The sequence below is a fragment of the Halichoerus grypus genome, chromosome 4, assembly GCF_964656455.1.
Source record: "Halichoerus grypus chromosome 4, mHalGry1.hap1.1, whole genome shotgun sequence".
Taxonomy (NCBI): Eukaryota; Metazoa; Chordata; class Mammalia; order Carnivora; family Phocidae; genus Halichoerus; species Halichoerus grypus.
This window is the reverse complement of record NC_135715.1, coordinates 111,801,687-111,818,100: the sequence shown is the minus strand read 5'-3', so window position 1 is coordinate 111,818,100 and position 16,414 is coordinate 111,801,687. Positions and strand designations below refer to the sequence as shown.

Below are 16,414 nucleotides of genomic sequence, written 5' to 3'. Positions count from 1 at the left end.
GCTATCAGAATTCATAGAACTTTACAGATCATTTAGACAGAAATCGAACACCAATTGATTGGCAGTGGCTGTCTAAAATGCAATTCAAAGGATTCTATCAGGATTATAGATTAAAGGATACCCATAGTCCAGCAAGGAAGAGTGGCTGGCTGAGAATATATGCCTTAGGTCCAGGATGGGAACCTCGTAGCAAGCATGCTGTGTACTCCCTTCCCTTATTTAGTTTGAATTTAAAGATCACTAAAAGCTGGTCAAAAATGAAGATTCCAATCCCTAAAACATCATTGAGTTGTCAGACAGATCTACTTTTTTTTTTTTTTTTTTTAAGATTCATTTATTTATTTCAGAGAGAGAGAGTGTGTGAGAGTAGGGGGAGGAACAAAGAACTGGAGGCAAGCTGACTCCCCTCTGAGCAGATGACCTGACTTGGGGCCCCATCCCAGGACCATGAGATCATGACCTGAGCCAAAATCAAGAGTCAGTTGCTTAACCAACTGAGCCACCCATGAGCCCCAAGACAGAGCTACTTAATATTTGTCTGCATGTTTGCTCAAAATCTGATTCCCATGACTTTCTCCACTTAATCCTAATCTATTATGCATTTCAAGCATGAAAACTTTTTAGATATCAGAAGAGTTAGCATTCTTTTTCCCTCTAGATATTTCCTTTTCCCAAATCAAAAGTCATAAATTGCTCCAGCTTCTTTACCATCTCTATAGTTTGTTCAAGTCCTTCTTAAAGTATTACTACCAGAACTAAATTTTCTACATGATATCTTAACTGTATAAAGTAAAACAATTATTTCTCTTAATGAAAACACAATAGTTCTATTTAATGCAATAAAAGATCCCAAGATCTATTTCATGGTGTTTTCATCCTCTTGGATCACATTCAATGGCACTTGCCGTTGAGTACAATATTTAGGATTTTTAAATGAAGCATTCCTTTCTGTTCCAAATATTAGGTGTTTACTCATTTCTTCATCTGATAAGAATGATAACCACATTTTCATGATTGTTCATTATTAGTCAACGACTGCACTATGCATTTTATCTTGATTAAATTATTTAAAATCACCATAGCCCTAATTTTATCTTTAGCAACAATAAGAAAATCACAAGAAGCTGAGGACCCTGCCTAAAGACGTGGGAGCAATACATTTAACCCTTTTATATTTATTTTGTTAGTTTGGAACAACTCCTCTTTTTGAGTTTTTATTTAGTAATTATGTTAGCCTCTTTTAGGAAACAAGAAACACATATTCTGAATTTATCTTAGATATTGAAGATTTATTTTAAGTGTACTTGAAGAAAATGTTAAGTGGGAAAACTGAGAAGTTCTACAACAAGCCTCTTAGAGAAAAAGGAAAGTTTCTGCAGATATCCGATAGCTTGTGTCTCAGCTACAATCTTCTTTAGTCCGATAGGAGAATGTCCTGTGCTTATCATCCTTCTTGGGAAGGGCTTCCTTTCTTCCTTAGAATATGATAAGATATTATGGTAACTCAAATGTTTTCTGTTTCTGCTGCTACTGCTGTGGAATAAGAAAGGCACTCCGCTACTCTGCCTGAATGCTTCTAATTACTTACAACTTCCATGTGTTCATTTTAATATCATAATACTTGATGCTGGTCATCTTACTAAAAACCTTTCATTTAGCTCCTCTTGAATTCTCCCAACAACCGTAAGGTAGGCAATATTTTAATTCTCAAATTACATAAGAAAAAAAATTGAGGCCTGGAGAGATTAAACAACTGACCCATCATTGAATAGGCAGGACATTTCCGAACCTGGGTTCCTACTCAGGTTCAATTTCAGAGTGTAGGTGTTAGCTCACTGCCTCTCTGCACTCGGTGGCTGACATCCTGCCCACTCTGCTGGCAATCATGCTGTCTCGGTGTCCTATGTTCACATTCCAAAGGTGTATCCTACATGATTGTCAAGTCCTTACTCCTCAGTGATCCCAGAGAACTGGAGATGTTGCCAAATGCCTTGCTTGAGGGAAAATATAAACTGTGTGTGGCATTTCTTTGATCCACCAGTTTAACAAATCTGTCAAGAAAATAGATCACATTAATCTAAACAAAAATGTCTTAGTAACATATCAAAACATCAGCAACATACATATCTGAAAATTCATGATATAATTTTGTGGGAGAGCCCTCCTACTCTTGCTTATTGAATCTAGAATCCACATATCCCCCTTTATGTAAGTGGGAGCATTTACCCAGTTTTCTCTTGTTTTATCTCACATTTTCCATGATTCCCAACATGTCATTTATGGAGACTCTCCAGTTGCGTACCCTTTCAGTGCGCTCACAAGCAGTGTTTCTCTTCCTGGGAACCATGAGCTCCTTTTGAGGTAGCTGCTCTATTACCAGCACTTTATCTGTCACATTCTCTCCTTTTCAGTTTTGAGATTGTTTCAAACATTTCTCTACAGATAGATATTCAGTTGTCTCTAAATAATCACTGTTAAAAAAACCAAGCTGCCCTGTGTGCTCACATACTTATAAAAAAACAAACAAACAAGCAGCTTTTTTTTTGCAGCTGGTTTGCTGCCAGCACAGGAGTCATGAAAACCACCACTAAACCTAAACCAAATGGGAAAGGAAAAGACTCATCAATTGTTGTCATTGGACACATAGATTCAGGCAAGTCGACCACTACTGGTCATCCGGGCTACAAATATGGTGGGCTCAACAAAAGAACTATGGCAAAATTTCAGAAGGGGGCTGCTGAGATGGGAATGAGCTCCTTCAAGTATGCCTGGGTCTTGGATAAACTGAAACTGAACATGAACATGGTATCACCATTGAAAACTCCCTGTGGAAATTCGAGACCAGCAAGTATTACCTGACCATCATTAATGCCCCAGGACACAGAGACTTTATAAAAACATGATTATAGGCACATCTCAGGCTAACTGTGCTGTCCTGATTGTTGCTGCTGGTGGTGGTGAATTTGAAGTAGGTATCTGCAAGAACGGGCAGACCCATGAGCATGTAAAACAACTAATTGTTGGTGTTAACAAAATGGATTCCACTGAGCCACCCTACAGCCAGAAGAGATATGAGGAAATCATTAAAGAAGTCAGCACTTGTATTAAGAAGGTTGGCTACAACCCTGACATAGTATTTGTGTCAATTTCTGGTTGGAATGGTGACAACATCCTGGAGCCATGTGCTAGCATGCCTTTGTTCAAGGGCTGGAAAGTCACCCATAAAGATAGTAATGCCAGTGGAACCAAGCTGCTTGAAGCTCTGGATTGCATTCTGCCACCAACTCATCCAACTGACAAGCCTTTGCACCTGCCCCTCCATGATGTCTACAAAATTGGTGGTATTGGTATTGTCCCCCTGGGCTGAGTGGAGACTGGTGTTCTTAAACCTGGCATGCTAGTCACCTTGGCTCTAGTAGATGTTACAACTGAAGTAAAAAGTCTGTTGAAATGCACCATGCAGCTTTGAGTGAGGCCCTTCCTGGGACAATGTGGGCTTCAATGTCAAGGACATATCTGACAAAGATGTCCATTGTGGCAATGTGGCTGGTGATAGCAAAAATGACCCACCAATAGAAGTAGCTGGCTTAATGGCTCAGGTGATTATCCTGAACAATCCAGGCCAAATCAGTGCTGGATATGCACCTGTGCTGAGTAGTCGAACAACTCATATTGGTTGCAAGTTTGCTGAACTGAAGAAGATTGATCGTCATTCTGGAAAAAAGCTGGAAGATGGCCCTAAGTTCTTGAAATCTGGTGTTACTGCCATCGTTGATACGGTTTTTGCCAAGCCTATGTGTGTTGAGAGCTTCTCTGACTATCCTCCTCTGGGCCATTTATCTGTTTGTGACCTGAGACAGATGGTTGCTGTGGTTGTCATCAGAGAAATAGACAAGATGGCAGCTGGAGCTGGCAAGGTCACCAAGTCTGTCCAGAAAGCTCAGAAGGTTAAATGAATCTTATCCCAATACCTGCCACCCCAGTCTTAATCAGTGGTAGAAGAATGGTCTTGAAACTGTTTGTGTCAATTGTTTAAATTTAATAGTAAAAGACTGGTTAATAATGTATTGTAAAACCTTCAAGAGGAAAGGAGAATGTTTTGTGGACCATTGTTTTTTGTGGGTGTGTGGGTTTTAGGCTATTAGTTTTTAATATCCATACTTTTTAGGGGTCCCTGGGTGATGCAGCTGGTTGAGTGACTCTTGGCTTCGGCTTGGGTCGTGATCTCAGGGTCATGAGCTCTGTGTTGGGCTCCATGCTCAGTGTGAAGTCTGCTTGGGATTCTCTCTCCCTCTGCCCCTCCTGCTCGTGTGCGCATGCTCACACCCTCTCTGTCTCTAGAATAAATGGATAAATATTTTTCAAAATTAAAAAAAAAAATCTGTACTTTTTAGTGGAAACAACTTGACCAAAAATCTGTCGCAGAATTTTGAGACCCAGTGAAACAAAAGTTTAACGAGGAAAAAAAAAGAAAACTACAACCCAAAAAACAATTGTGTCACACATGCGTGTTAAATTTTGATAACTACTCTCAAATTGCCTGGTAGATTGTATCACTTAATTCTACCTATAATAGTGCATTAATGCTGTATCTTTTTGTCCCACCTTTGACAATAGGATTTTAAATAATTACCTTTCTTCTTATTATAAACTACTTATACCATATATGCTAATATATCTACATCTACCCATGTCTTTTGATTCTGTAAACAACTTAAATTCACTTTCCTTTTGTGTTTTTATAATTATTAATTCATTTGCATCTTTACTCTTCCTAGAACCATCTTTACAGCCACACTGTATTTTTATTTCTCAATTCGTTCTTATTCACGGGTTCCTCTTTCCATGTTTTGTTGATGTTTTTATAAAAAAAGCTTTAAGATACAAATGGTATATTTAGGAAGCTCATATATCTGTACACAAGATAAACTTCATTAGTTACCAATCCAGCCATCTCTTTAGTAGCTGTCCTTATAGGGACTTGATTGAATTAAGAAAACCTTACAAATAAAAAATGATTTTAATGTAGGTAAATCTAATTTTTTTCTGAGTGAGGTAATAATAATGTGTATTTATATCTCATAAAAAACTTCCTACTTCTCATTTGATCCTACCATTGTTTGGCAGCGTAACTATTATCATTTCTATTAGAAAGTTGAGAAAACTGAAACTCAAAGGCAAAGTGATTTGCCAACTTAACAATTTAGATAGTGGCATGTATGGGATTTTAACTCCAAATATAATACTTTTTCTCCTGGAACTTGCTATTCCTCAAAAATACGAAGTATTTCTGGAATACTCTCTGTTGCCCCAACAAAATGTCTTCCTTTGCTAAAAACCCACTCATTAATTGTATTGAATTAAGACAACATCCGATAGTCCTCAATTCAAAATCCAAATACCCTTAGAGATTTAATAATCAAGCTGTTAAGTAATTAAACCTTAGTAAGAATTAGCTTATCAGATTGCTTTTCATCAACCACTAAGTGAGAAGCAATGGAGCACAAAGTAGAAGAGATCAGATGGAGTGAGAACCAAGCACAAGCAATTCTAAAGGGGACTGACGGAGTACAACACTGTTGGTAGCATGAAATTCTGGGTTCCTGGTATAAATGGTGAGTATAACCAGGAGAGCAATAGTTTAGATAACAAAAGAAAAGCAATTATTTCATGATTTTGTCACATGATTTGTCTTGGTGCAGACAGAAGCTAACGATCATTCTATATTAAGAACTTACCTCTATATTTCTCTTATTGTCTCATCGTACCATTAGTTGTAAGTATATCTTTTTGCTATGGACCATAATTGTAAAACTAACTTGACTTTCTCTAGTGTGGCCTTTTCTTGGCCTGTCATACACTTCCATAGAATTCAACTCAAAATCAAACAAAATACCCCATCACTGAAGTGTCTCTGACAAGCTCTACCCCTTAGCTGCCCTGGTGAATCTGCTCACTACCTTCCTTGTACCTCACTTTAATGTGCTTGGGCTTATATGTCATACAGTTAGGACTTCTTTCCCCCAATTTCTTTTCTATCTTTCTCCTTCTGTTTGCCTCATATTCCCTGATGAGAGAGACCAAGTCATATTTATTTTTGCATTCTGGTATCTGTCAGTGTCTAGAATTTGGGGTCAAGACAAATAAGTACTTACTAAATGTTTGGTGAATTAATTAATACCTGCATATATGCATATAAATACAGATCTACATAACAAAGTATTTCCTCCTTTCCTCATCAAGCTGAACAGCTACCTATATTTTGTTTATTTTAACTTATTTTTCTTCAGATTAATTTTTCCATAGATATTTTTAAAGCAACATATTTGAAACCAGATAATAGAAGATAAAAGAAGTTTCACTGGGAGCTCATAGCAATCTGATAAGAAAACTGAACTGTAAAACTTTAGCTATAGTCTTTTAGATGAAGAAACACAATAGCTTCTGTTGAGATTATAAAGACTCTTTAGGTATCAGTGCGCCAAAAATGATTCTATTTTGTATTCATATTGTTGAGCAATATACACATTAATCAAATTGATTCAATGGAACTATTAGTCCAAATTAGAAAAAAAGAGGTGAGACAAGATTTTTTACCTACCAAAGGAAAAAAAAAATCTATCAATTTACCGACTGCATTTTCAAAATTTATTTGTATTATTTTAAAAATATTTAACTGATTTTTCTGGCATGGTATAGACCCAGATCATGTTCCATATGGGGTGTCCATAGGTTAGGCCTTCTAAATGAAGGTAATCGTGTATTTTTGTGAACCTTTGTTTATTGTAAATTATAAAAGCATCTACCCACACATACTAATGCATAATTTGACTTTATACATTTGACTTCCTGTTTTTCTCTTTCAATCTCAAGTTCTATCATCTTGGCAGATCTGCCTTTAACACATGCATTGAAAGACCACTTTTGCTTCTGTGGTTCTTGAAAATTTTACAAGTTTTGACCAAACAGGATGCAGAATTGTTTTTGAGTTTCTGCCATGAAATGTCTAATAACCCTGTCATTCTTTTGAAAATACTGTGTTAATAAATTCTGACAATGTGCAAAACATAGTGAGAAGAGGAGTTTTTGCTTCCCACGCAGCTTTTCTCCAAGTGGTAGAAAAGAGAGAGAGAAAAAAAAGAGAAAAACTCCACAATTAGGTCAGATAGGCCATTTCTTCACAGAAAGATTACTCCAGAAACTTCCATTCCCAAACTCTGTCTGGGGAGGGTCACTTTCAAGGTCTGAGAAAAGGAAAATTTTACTACTGCTGTGGAAGCACAGATAGCAATCTAAAAATTAGTCCCAGATAAAACCTTTGGATTTTTGAATTTTGATAGCTAGCTTTTTAAAGCCTTTCTTTTCACCTAGTTTCACACATTCTAACACTAAATCAGCTCCTGGTTTGGCTATATTTATCTTAAGATGTTAGATGGTACAGCATGATGACCCTTTTTATTAGATAATCATGCATCAGTGAAATCATACACAGAGAGAGAGAGAGAGAGAGACACACACACACAGACACAGACACACACACACACACAAAGTGGTTTTCGTATTCAAACATCTATTGTAATGTTAGTTAAAACCATAGTATAAGGAAAGTCATGGGGCTCAACCATGCAGTTGTTCATTATAGAGGCTTTGATGGTATGTTGACTCACTTAACAGCTATGCAATCCTTATTAGATAGGAGAGATCATTTGCATATACACACCTTTCCCATGAATGCTGCAAATGGAAAAGAAAATTGAATTCCCTGGGAAAACACTATCAATAAACAAATACCAATTTTCCTTAAAGCTGATCTGAAAACTCTTGGCAACTACTAGTTTATGTACACAAATTGAAGGCATTGTCTTTGTACTTCTCTGCATTACACCATTGATGGTGGTGTTCCTCTAAAAGCCATGACATCAGAAGCACCCCAGGAGCCTAGAATCACAGCCATTATAAAAGAAAGCTTTTGGCTGCAAGGTAGTGAAGAGAAGGCCGTGGATCAAACATAAAAGCCTTGCTTTTGAGATTAAATTAATACCATAGACTCAGTCAGAGCTAAGTTCGTGTGTACCATGCACCATACAGCACCTCACAGTATAGATTCTCCTGGCATCAAGCAGTGTGATTCTGATCAGCTTCTTCCCAGATTTACCAGCTCTGGATAACTCCCAAGCAGAGTAATCATGTATATCAAAAATACTTAGCAGTTTTGTGAAAGGTAAAAAAAAAAAAAAAAAAAAAAAAAGGAATTTGCTAAATCCTCTTTCCGTATGAGACCTAATGAGCACCTCAAGATCCTGCCTGACGGAGGAAAGGAAGGATTAATGTTTAAAGGCATTATTCCACCTAACTCCATCAATTTCATGTCACCAACACATCAAAAGGTGCAATTTTCAGAAAGCTGTTTTCTGCCTAAGTCTTTTCATTGTGGTTTCGCAACACAATTGCCTACTTAGGCCCTCCCAGCACATGGCACCCTCGCAATATATGCACTGTTTGGACACGATACATTCCTGTTTTCAGTTAATTAATACATCACGAGGAGCTTTTTAAATTACAAAGCCCCCAAATCTCACAAACAAATAAGCTTTGGATATTATCCCTGAGCCATGTTTTCACTGCCTTTTTCCCCATATTTTCTTTTATTTGTGTAAAATATATTTTGACTTCAGTGCAACCCATAAGAAAACTTGATACCCAAATAATATCAAGCATAATTCAGGAAAAGTAAACAAAAGTAGGAAGAAAACACTAACAGCCCAGCATTATTTTTAATCTTTCACATTCTTTACCACATCTCTTAGCACATTTCATTTAACACATCTCTCTGAGAGAAGATAATTCTTTTTTTTTTTTTTTAATTTTCCCTCCCATTGAGAGAACAGTTACAGCTAAGCGGTGTCCACAAGATGTAATAAATCTCTTTCTAAGTATGTGAGGGGTAAATTTTCTTTTCAGCTCCACCTATTTATACTATTTAAGTTAATTGGGAAAAATCATAACAAAGTCACCAACAATGGTTATTTGTAAATCCAAGAAAAAGATCTGCTGTTTTGTTTTTGTTTTTTGTTTTTTTTTTGGTAAGAAATGTGCTAGTATAATTTCCATGAACATAAACATGTTTTCAAAAGTTATGATGTGATATATTTTACATATTAAAATGGAGTACCCTTAAAACACATGCAGGGGTATAATTTAAAATTCAGTATACATGCATGTAAAGCTTTTCAGAAGTTGAAAAAATTCAAAACCTTAACTATGCTGGGTTCAAAACAACAGTGGTATCCAAGTCAAGCTAAATGTTATTTTAGGGTATCTTATTCCCCACTTATGTTGATTTTTATAATAAATCAGATATATTTTCCTTTGATAACAAACCTTTCTTGGTTATTCAGAGACAACAAATTTCAAAAGGCATTTTAAGGGTATAGAATGAAGACTTTATACTGTATATTAAAAATAATGGAAATCTTGATTAAATACCTGAAATGCCCATTAAAAATTAAATTAACAATTATAGTTAGGTAGTTCAAAAATAATTAAAGATATTAAATATATAGGCCTTAATTTAAATTGGACAATGTTATTTGTAATATTTCAAAAGAAAATGGTCTAGGGATTCCATTTGACCATAGCAGAAGTTATTAGTGATATTCTTAGAGCAAAACACTTGAAGTTTACAACTTAAGCTAAGAGTGCAATTGCCCATATAACAGTGAGGGTAATAGGAGTGTGTGTGCATGCATGTGTGTGTTCAGAAAAAAAAAACAAAACACAAATAATGTTAATCTTTCTTCTTTGTCATTTTCCCTGGAAAATAAGAAAAGTTTTTCTTCATAGATCATAAAACTAAGAGAATGCACAAACATATTAAACTCTCAATAGACCTCAAAAATATTTACACAAGGCAGTCATTAACATGCAAGTCACATGCTAAGGTGAAAATCCTCAAGGAAGAGAGAAGTAAGATAGGTTCCGATGTACTATGGTGATAATGGCTCAAATAAAAAACAGCTAGGTATCAGGAGCAGAAGATAAGAGCTTGGTAGTTGTGACTTTTTCTCTGCCCCTTAGTGCCTGAATACTGCTAGTCCCATTCTACCACAGAGCAAGCAGTCATGCCAGTCCAGGATTGCTAAAAGTGTTATCAGGCACCTTTAAAGACTGAAATCCAGCCAGGATAGGGAGGGATGTCATCAAAAACATGCACAGAGGTCAGCCTCTGAGTGCGTCCTCCTCCCAATGCTCATCCTGCATCAGGCACTAGATACTTACAACCCACAGAAGATTTTGGAAATACCTGTGGTTGGGACAGAGGCCGTGGGTTGTACCCATGGAACCAAGCCACTTGGTGCGGTGTAAAAGAGAAGAGGTAAAACACATATTATAACAACAGTAGGCCTTTGCCTTGAGGTTCTCCATCCCCATTTACTTCCTGAACTCTGCTAGAAGGTATGAGTCCAAAGCTTAGGTTCTCTTCTCCACATTCCAACATTTGGTATCATAAAGTACATAGCTGGGACTTCCAGGGTAGCATGAAGTCATAAAGTGCATTAATAAGACATATCAGGACCACAAAGACTATAGAAGTAGGAGAGTGAACTGAACAGCCTACCACCGTGAAAGCAGAGTTAATGGTGCAGAAAAGACAGAAATTTAAAACAGACAATATCCTAAAGAAAACCATAAAACAGCATTAGATGACTTTCAAGATGACACAAGCAGAGATCTGAGTATTAAAATAAAAATACTTTTTGAAATAAAGAACTCACTAGATAGTTTGAATAGTCAAATGGATATGGCAAAATGGTAAAATGCATAAGCCGAAAAATCAAGTCAAGGAATTTGCCAAAAATGAATTAGAAAGAAATTAAATTGTTAGAAAATAAAAAAGAGTGAATACAAAAACTAGAATTAGAAATGCCAATATGTATATCACCAGAGTTCCTGAATGAAAGAAAAGATAAAATGAAGGATAAAAATTAATTGAAGAAGATAAAAATTAATCTTCCTAACTGAAGATGTCATAAAATGAAAGAAAGATTATGGTATCAGCTATAAAAGACTCATAAGCTATAAAGCAAGGTATTTAAGGGGTAAATAAAAAAAGAAAAGAAAACACAGTTGGACCCTTAGGATGTCCTCCTCGGAGGATCATTAGTTATAGTGAAGAATGGAAGATAACTAATTTGGAAAGTTTACTGTTCAAGTAAAAACTGGTTTTAAAAGTATAAAAAGAACTCAGCCATAATAATACGGCATTTAAATTTCAGAAGGAAATATTAGGGACAGAAAAAAGGAGAACCAGGACAGCTACTATGAATGAAAATACTTGCTTATTTGAAAGAGGACATAAATATTAATATGTTTAAAAAAATGTTATGGAAAACAGTAAGTATACATTTGAAATGTGAGCTACAACCAGTGAAAGAATAATGTTACAACATGTGTAACATTCAAAATTTGTCTATTCAATGACTACAAAAATAGAAAAAAGATATGAAATAAAATTCAAATTGGAAAAATTGAATAAAAGTGACAAAATGTCATATAGAGAAAGAATTTAACACAACTTTTGGAAAATTAATGTCTCGGGGTGCCTGGGTGGTGCAGTCAGTTGAGTGACCGACTCTTGGTTTTGGTTCAGGTCATGATCTCTGGGTTGTGAGATCTAGCTCCATGCTCAGTATGGAGTCTGCTTGAGACTCTCTCTCCCTCTCCCTCTGCCTCTTCCCTCCACACTCTGTCTCTCTCTCTCAAACAAATAAATTAATTTAAAAAAAAGAAAATTAATGTCTCAACAGAAACAAAAGGAAATATCTAGTAGATTTTGATATCATGGATATAAAATATGTGTTATACATGGCTTATGTACTAAATACATATAAATATATAGAAATATACATAAATATATAAATATAAATCTGTGTTATACTACTTCACATTAGTGCATTGAAAAACATTTTATTTTCTGCCCTTCCATAAATTATTTTCATCACACATTTTAATTCTATAGTATATAAATTCATTAATTACAATAAATTAATCAATTAACTCTAGGGTAAATTATTACTATTTTGCATTAGACAATAAATTATTTTATGAAGCAATCAAAACTAAGGAAATAATGTCTCTTCTATTGACTTTCCTTTTCACCACTTCTGCCACTCTTAATTTCTTTGTACAAATCAAGATTTTAATATGAAATTATAATGCTTCCACCTTAAGAAAATTCTTGAGCATATCTTGTAGTGCCATCTGCTGTAAATATATTCTCTCAGCTTTTGTTTATTTGACAAAATCTTTCATTTGAGTTCATTTTAGGATAATATTTTTTTATGGGTATAAAATCCTGAGTTGACAGTTTTCTTTCTTTCAGTATTTTACTTTCTTTTTTTAAAAAGATTTTATTTATTTATTTGACAGAGAGAGACACAGCGAGAGAGGGAACACAAGCGGGAGGAGTGGGAGAGGGAGAAGCAGGCTTCCCGCAGAGCAGGGAGCCTGATGCGGGGCTCGATCCCAGGACTCTGGGATCATGACCTGAGCCTAAGGCAGACGCTTAACGACTGAGCCCCCCAGGCTCCCCTCTCAGTATTTTACTTTCAATAAATGCCATTCCATTGGTTTCTGGCTTGCATCATTTTAATGAAAAGTTTTCTCTTATTGTTATCATTGTTTCTCTGAATGTGATGTTTCTTATCTCCCTACCTTTCTTTGGCTGCCCGTCAGCCATTTGACTATGATATTACTTTTTTTTTTTTTAATTCTTTTTGCATAAGGTTGTCTAAGGCTCTTGGATGCATGGCTTATTTTCTTTCATTAATTTTGGAAAATCCTCATTTATGACTCCTTCAAATTTTTTTCTACCTTACCTCTTTTTCTCTTTCTTTTGTAACTACCATTACATGTATCTTAGACTGTTTTGGATTCACAGTCTTGGATTCACTTTTTTTTACATTATTATCTTCATTTTCACTTTAGATAATTTTTTGGCCTATCTTCAATATCAGATAAATATCTGCTCATATTGCCTTTAGTTAATCTCTGTTTTGATATTTATTCTTTAACCAATCTGATGATATATAGGTAATGTGCTGTGTGTGTGTGTGTGTGTGTGTGTGTGTGTGTGTGTGTGGAAGGAGAGAGAGAACTGAAACCCAAATCAATTCCTAACTAGATTGACTCAATGTCTCACACTAAAGATCTGAGAGAAGAGGTGTGCCCATTTTTTCAAATATCATGCTACAAATGATATTCAGTGTTTAATCAAGAAGTAAAAAGCACACCTTAAAAAACAAGACAGAAAAGAAAAACAACTCACTGTCAAGAGGTAAAGCAACCTATTATGAAGCTTGCAATGGCCCCAGTATTGAATCTATCACACAGGGTTCTAAAAATAACTATGAATAATATGTTTTTAAAATCTAGTGGAAAAGGTAGAGGACATGAAGAGGTATTTCAGCAGTGATATGAAACTACTGGAAGGGCTAAATATAATGTTAGTTATAAAGATTGCCATATCAGAGACAAAGAAGTCCATCAAAGGGCTCATCTCCTGAGAAGGAATGGCTAAGAGTGCATCACTAATTTTAAAGCAAAGCCTTCTTCAGTAAACTCAAAAGGAAAAAAAAAAAAAGAAACAACAAGGGAACATATTGATTTTGACTATCATTAAAATATCATTAATATTAGAAGAGGTTAATAAAATAAAATAAAAATAAGAATGACAAACTTTAAAGAGAATATGCAGCCTAATGAATGAAGAGTGAGTATACTTAATAGACCAAAAACGATTTTTAAACACCACTAAAGAAAGCAATCCAAAAGATAATATCTGAATACCCCTGAAGTGCCATGTATTATACATTGATTATAATTTTTCAAGAAGACTGTAAGGTAGATTTAGATTTTTATAATAAATTAACCAAGATTGGGGCACCTGGGTGGCTCAGTCAGTTAAGTGTCTGCCTTCAGCTCAGGTCATGATCCCAGGGTCCTTGGATTGAGCCCCGCATTGGGCTCCCTGCTCAGTGGGAAGCCTGCTTCTCCCTTTCCCTCTGCCATTACCCCTGCTTGTGCTCTCTCTCTCTCTCAAATAAATAAATAAATAAAATCTTCTTAAAAAATTAACTGAGATTTATAGAAATAAAGTCTCTCACCCCAAATTATACTTATAGTGTAGTAAACATAAGATTCACCCCGAGACATTCCATTTCCAAAGAATTTACTCTTTCTTCCACACTGGTGCTCCTCAAAATGTGTTCTCTCAACCACCAACACCAACTTGTTAGAAAGGCAAATTCTTCGACCCCATTCTAAGCCTACTAAATCCAAAACCCTGGAGGTGAGCCCAGCAATTTGTTTCAACAATCACTCCAAATAACTGTGATACACACCACTTTTGAAATCCAATGCTCTGGATCATGATGGGATGGAATATATATATGTAATATCACTTGGGTATTTACATGACTTACAGATAGAAATAATGATGTTGTAGTTAGGGAGAGAGACAATGCCAAGAGGAAATCACTATGACAGCTAGATGTAATACAGGTTAAATATTGAGCTCAAGAAAAGAGACTAGAATCTTAACATATTCGACCAGGCTTAATAAGATAACATGAAACAGTAAAGGAATTTCAGGCACACTTGTATCTTTTTTTTTTTTAAACAAAAAATTTTATGAACTAACTGTGGTGTGTGAAAAAGAGAAGCACACTTGTATCTTTGTTCTACCTAGAAAGAAAGGAGTGAGCAGATTCTCTGCCTCATTAAAGTTATCCTTTACTACAAGGTATTAAAAATATTTTTAAAAGCGAGAATTTCCTCACAGTGATATTTTCAGGGTTTGGCGAACACCAAACCCAGTGATTAATAGTATATACAAGTAACTTGAGATGAGTCTATGGACTCTAGCTAAGCCTGGTAAAAATTCTGTTAACCTGAGCAAGATTCATGTTTACCTTTTACTCCAGATTTCTTAATCTGAAAAGTGGGATAACAATTTAAAATTGCTGTGCTTACTGGAATTAATAAAGACATGAAAGATTCTCCTAATATGGGAACTAATTTCACTTGGTCTAAAACATTTTTGGAACTAGCATAAGAACCTCTCCAGCCTCTATGTAGTAATGTACTATGTTGAGCAATGTGACCACAAATATACATTCTAGAAAAATGTGCATCGTATTGAGTACTTGTGCCTTTAATCATACAGTTCCATTGATTTCCATTATAATTTTAAAGTAGTGTTCACATAAAAGAATTGCCTGAGAGATATAATAAACATCAAACTTAAGAATCATTCAAAGAACATGCAAGTACTGTCAAAATATAGTTTTCGTGCATTTATTCTTCTGCATGGTGCTGCTATAAGGAAAGTAGGTTGAATGTACAATTGATCCACATAATCTTGGCACAATTATTAAAACAATGGGCACTTTAAATCTTATTTTTCCCCTGCATACCTTTTAGTTCCTAACACAGAGTGGCCCTTACAGAGAATTTTTAAAATGAGTACATTTTCCTCTGATTCTATGGCAACAGTAAATAGCCATTCAGATTACCGTTAACTAATTCAGCAGAATTCACCAGCTAGAAGAGCCACGTGAAGATTTTATTTTAGACAGACCTGATGCAATATAAGTAAGCTGATTTGACTTAACCTTAAGTATTACAGCATCTTTTAAAAGCAAGTCCCTTCCTGCTGTTTTACACTTTAATTACTTCTTTAATCGACTCATTAGTTGATTAACTTATCACTACTGGCAATAAGTACCTGGTCTAAGTAGGGGGAGCTAATTGAAGCAGGGGGCTTTGAATGCTGCCTGGCTGCAGCCCAGCAGCTGGATGCTAGGCTTTGGGGGCAGCTGGAGGACTTCAAAGTCCACACATTAAATATCCAAAAAGCAAAATTATACCACTGCTATCATTAATTAAATACTTTCCAAGTAAATTGCCCTAAATCATTACCTACAATGCTTGGTTGTTCCTTTCCTTTCCCAACTTAAAATTAACTACTCTTACCCCATGAGTCTTGAATTCAGAGACTTGGAATTGAATTCAGTGCTTTACCAGCTAATGGCAGTTATATGCCACCGTGTATCTTGCCAGTAACATCACACATGACCATATAGGGGGAAAAAAAAGAGCTATGGGCATTTAAGAGGAAGAAGGTCATGAATATACTGGATCTTAGCAAAAAAAAAAAAAAAAAAAAATGAAAACCTCCTCTTTTATTCTAGGTATTTGTATACAACGGAAGAATATTTGCTTCACGTTGACATTTGGAAGATCATATTAAATATCACATCTTTTAGATTCACTAGTTTGGCACTTTATGTTAATTCATGTCCATTTTGGCCATATATCTCACTGGTCCAACAAAGAGACAATAGTTGTATTG

General features: G+C 35.5%; 1 pseudogene; it reads left to right on the top strand.

The window, feature by feature from the left end:
• The first annotated feature begins 2,602 nt into the window (after positions 1-2,602).
• LOC118535352 (elongation factor 1-alpha 1 pseudogene) lies at positions 2,603-3,956 on the top strand (annotated as a pseudogene).
• The last annotated feature ends 12,458 nt before the right edge of the window (positions 3,957-16,414 follow it).